Source organism: Rattus norvegicus, chromosome 8 (genome assembly GCF_036323735.1).
Source record: "Rattus norvegicus strain BN/NHsdMcwi chromosome 8, GRCr8, whole genome shotgun sequence".
Taxonomy (NCBI): Eukaryota; Metazoa; Chordata; class Mammalia; order Rodentia; family Muridae; genus Rattus; species Rattus norvegicus.
The window spans coordinates 26,129,985-26,134,737 of NC_086026.1; the positions used below are offsets into that span (position 1 = coordinate 26,129,985).

Consider the following 4,753-nt stretch of genomic DNA (forward strand, 5'->3'; position numbering starts at 1 on the left):
TGCCACTCTGGAAAATATTTCCTAGTTCCATCCATTTGCCTGCAAAATTCACGATCTTCATTCTTTTATTTTCTTCCACTTTTATTAAATTGGGTGTTTCTTCTTTACATTTCAAATGTTATTCCATTTCCTAGTTTCCAGGCCATCACCTCCCTAGCCCCTCCCCCTTCCTTTCTATATAGGTGTTCCATTCCCCATCCACCTCCATTACTGCCCCACAATAATCCTGTACACTTGGAATCCAGCCTTGGCAGGACCAAGGGCTTCTTCTTCAACTGGTGCCCCAACAAGGCTATTACCTGCCACATATGCAGTTGGAAACCAGGCTCAGTCCATGTATAGTCTTTGGGTAGTGGTTTAGTCCCTGAGAGCTCTGGTTGGTTGGCATTGTTGTCCTTATGGGGTTGCAAGGTCCTTCAGCTCTTTCATTCGTTTCTCGATTCCTCCAACAGGAGTTCTGTTCTCAGTTCAGCATTCTGCTGCTGGCATTTGCCTCTGTATTTGACATATTCTGGCTGTGTCTCTCAGAGGAGATTTATTTCTGCTCCTGTCAGCTGGCACTTCTTAGCTTCATCCATCTTATATAGTTTTGGTGGCTGTATAAGTACGAGCCACATGTAGAGCAGGTTCTGAATGGCCATTCCTTCAGTCTCTGTTCTAAACTTTGCCTCCTTATCTCCCATAGGTATTTTTGTTCCCCTTTTAAAGAAGGAGTGAAGCATCTGCATTTTGGTCATCTTTCTTGAGTTTTATGCGGTCTCTGCATCTTGGATAATTCAAGCATTTGGGCTAAAATCTGCTTATCAAAGAGTGTATACCACGTGTATTTTTCTGGGATCGGGTTACCTCACTCAGGATGATATTTTCTACTTCATTGCATTTGCCTATGAAATTCATGAAGTCATTGTTTTTGATAGCTGAGTAGTTCTCCACTGTGTAGATGTACCACATTCCTCTGTTGAAAGGCATCTGGGATCTTTCCAGCTTCTGGCTATTATAAATAACGCTGCTATGAACATAGTGGAATGTGTGTCTTTGTTGTATGTTGGAGAACCTTTTGGGTATATGCTCAAGAGTGGTATAGCTGGGCCCTCAGGTAGTGCAATGTCCAATTTTCTGAAGAACCTCCAGACTGATTTCCAGAATGGTTGTACCAGTTTGAAATCCCACCAACAATGGAAGAGTGTTCCTCTTTCTCCACATCCTTGCCAGCATCTAATGTCTCCTGAGTTTTTATTTTAGCCATTCTGACTGGTGTGAGGTGGAATCTCAGTGTTGTTTTGATTTGCATTTCCCTGAAGACTAAAGATGTTGAGTATTTCTTTAGGTGCTTCTCAGCCGTTAGATATTCCTCAGTTGTGAATTTTTTGTTTAGCTCTGTACCCCATTTTTAATAGGGTTATTTGTCTCTCTGCAGTCTAACTTCATGAGTTCTTTGTGTATTTTGGATACGCTATCAGTTGTAGGATAGTAAAGATCTTTTCCCAATCTGTTGGTACTGTTTTGTCCTAATGACACTTTCCTTTCCTTTACAGAAGCTCTGTAGCTTTATGAGATCTCATTTCTCCATTCTTGACCTTAGAACACAAGCCATTGGTGTTCTGTTCAGGAAATTTTCTGCAGTGCCCATGTGTTCGAGATTCTTCCCAACTTTTTCTTCTATAAGTTTGATTGTACCTGGTCTGATATGGAGGTCCTTGATCCACTAGGACTTAAGCATTGTATAGGGTGATAAGAATGGATCCATTTGCATTCTTTTGTATGTTGACCATCAGTTGAACCAGCATCATTTGTCGAAAATGCTATCGTTTTTTCCATTGGATAATTTTGGCTCCTTTGTGAAAAATCAAGTGACCATAGGGGTGTGGGGTCTTTTCTGGGTATACCCCTGGTCAATTTTCCTGCCTCTGTACCAATATCATACAGTTTTTTTATCACTATTGCTCTGTAATACTGCTTGAGTTCATGGATGGTGATTCCCCCAGAAATCATTTTATTATTGAGGATAGTTTTAGTTATTCTGGGTTTTTGTTATTCCAGATGAATTTGAAAATTCTTCTGTCTAACTCTATGAAGAATTGGATTGAAATTTTGATGGGTATTGCATTGAATCTATAGATCGCTTTTGGTAAAATGGACATTTTTACAATATTAATCCTGCCAATACATGAGCATGAGAGATCTTTCCATCTTCTGAGATCTTCATTTTCTCTCTTTAGAGACTTCGAGTTCTTATCATACATATCTTTCACTTGCTTGGTTAAGGTCACACTGAGGTATTTTATATTATTTGGGACTATTGTGAAGGGTGTCATTTACCTAATTTCTTTCTCAGCTTGTTTATCTTTTGTGTAGAAGAAGGCTACTGATTTGGATCAGTTAATTTTATACCTAGCAACTTTGCTGAAGTTGTTTTTCAGGCTTAGTAGTTCTCTGATAGAACTTTTGGGGTCACTTAAGTATACTATCATATCTTCTGCAAATAGTGATATTTTGACTTCTTCCTTTTTAATTTGTATCCCTTTGACCTTCTTTTGTTGTCTGATTGCTCTGGCTAGGATTTTGAGAACTATCTTGAGTAATCAGGGACAGAGTGGGCAGCCTTGCCTAGTTCCTGATTTTAGTGGATGCCCTCATTCGTAATAGCTTAGTAGTATTCCATTGTGTAATTGATCCACATTTTCTGTATCCATTTTTCCATTGTGGGACATCTGGGCAATTTCCAGCTTCTGCCTATCACAAATAATTGAACTCTGTCTTGGTTTTTTTTTTTAAAGTCTTCTTTTTTGGGATAATTTGTGTTAATTGCATACATTAAAATATATTGGACCCAGATCAGCAAAGGCAGAAACTGGAGCAGTCGCCGCCTGTGGCCTCTGCTGCCCTCCACACCCCCTCCTCTGCCCGCTCCTTGTAGGGGGGTTGGTTGTTCCCCTTGTCTTCCCACCCACCCCCATTGTTCTGTCCCTGGCCTCTTACCCTTCCCTTTCCCACCCACTTTCCTGTTCCGCTCAGTCAGCTCATGTGCCTCCAGTGACCAAAGACTTGACTACCCAAAGTCCAGCTCCTTGTAACTGCTAGACATGGACACCCTTGTGATTGAAAGTGGATTAAATGTCACTCTCACCATCAGGCTACTTATGCATGGAAAGGAAGTTGGCAGTATCATGGGAAAGAAAGGAGAATCTGCTAGGAAGCTGTGTGAGGAATGTGGTACACTTATCAACATCTTAGAAGAGAATTGTCTTGAGAGAATTATAACTTTTGCTGGACAGAGGAATGCCATCTTTAAAGCCTTTGCTATGATCATTGACAAACTGGAAGGGGACCTAAGCAGCTCTATAGCGAATAGCACAGCTGCCAGTAGACCCTCAGTTAACTTGTGTCTGGTAGTTCCTGATTGTCAGTGTGGCTCTCTTATTGGAAAAGGTGGTTGCAAGATCAAGGAAATAAGAGAGAATACAGGGGCTCAGGTACAGGTGGCAGGGCATATGCTCCCCAACTCAACTGAGTGGGCCTTCACTATTGCTGGCATTCCACAATCCATCATTGAGTGTGTCAAACAGTTCTGCGTGGTCATGTTGGAGACTTTCTCCCAGTCCCTTCCCTTCCCCCGAAGGGTGTGACCATCCCATACTGGCCCCAGCCCTCAGGTTCTCCAGTCATCTTTGCAGGTGGTCAGGACAGGTACAGCACAGGCAATGACAATTCAAGCTTTCCCCACACCACCCCATCCATGTGCCTCAACCCTGACCTGAAAAAACCACCTCTAGAGTCCTATACCATTCAGGGACAGTATACCACTCCACGGCCAGATTTGACTAAGCTGTACCAGTCGGCAATTCAACAGTCTCATTTTCCCATGACCATGCAGCACTGTATTCAGTGGAATTGAATCCTAGCACTCCAGAGATGAAAGGCTATTGTGCAGGTTTGGATGCATCTGCTCAAACTACTTCTCATGAACTCACCGTTCCAAATGATTTGATTGGCTGCATAATCAGGCATCAGGGAGCCGAAATAAATGAAGTCTGTCAGGCATGTGGGGCGCAGATCAAAATCGCAAACCCAATGGAAGGATCTACTGATTGGCAGGTTACCATCACTGGATCTACTGCCAGCATTAGCCTGGCTCAGTATCTAATCAGTGTCAGGCTTTCCTCGGAGACAGGTGGAATGGGGAACAGCTAGAACAGAGCAGATTTATCCATAATCCCTTTCTGCTGTTCACCACCATCCATGATCCATCTGTGTACTTTCTGAACAGTCAGCGATTCCAGGTTACAAATAGTTTGTAAAGTTTCAGTTTCTACACAATTTATCATTCACTCATGATTTTTAATTAAAGAGTTTTAATTATTTTCTCTGTTCAGCAGTTGTACTGAGATATCCATATTTAGTTTTATAACCTCCCCCCTTATTTGGCTCATGAATTTTTGTTTGTCATGGAAATGTAAGAGTAGATTATTAATTAATTTCAGTTTTGTTCTGTGATGTCAGGAATTTTCCAAAAAAAAATTAAAAGATGGACTGGAGCTTTTTCTTTGTGAATAGTTCCTGGATGCCACAGTGACTTATGTGGGTGTTATTCCTGTCTGATATTATTTTTCTAGAGCCCTGATTCAGTTTACGTAGAATTAATGGACTTTTTTCCTTTTTACCACTCCTTTTTTTCATAATTTGCCCTTGATCTTTTCCCCCATGATCCTGGGTGGCCTCTGAAAACTTGTTTATGAAGATTGACAGTTACACT

General features: G+C 41.4%; 1 pseudogene; it reads left to right on the plus strand.

Moving 5' to 3' along the window:
• The first annotated feature begins 3,060 nt into the window (after positions 1-3,060).
• On the plus strand, positions 3,061-4,276 carry Pcbp2-ps7 (poly(rC) binding protein 2, pseudogene 7; annotated as a pseudogene).
• The last annotated feature ends 477 nt before the right edge of the window (positions 4,277-4,753 follow it).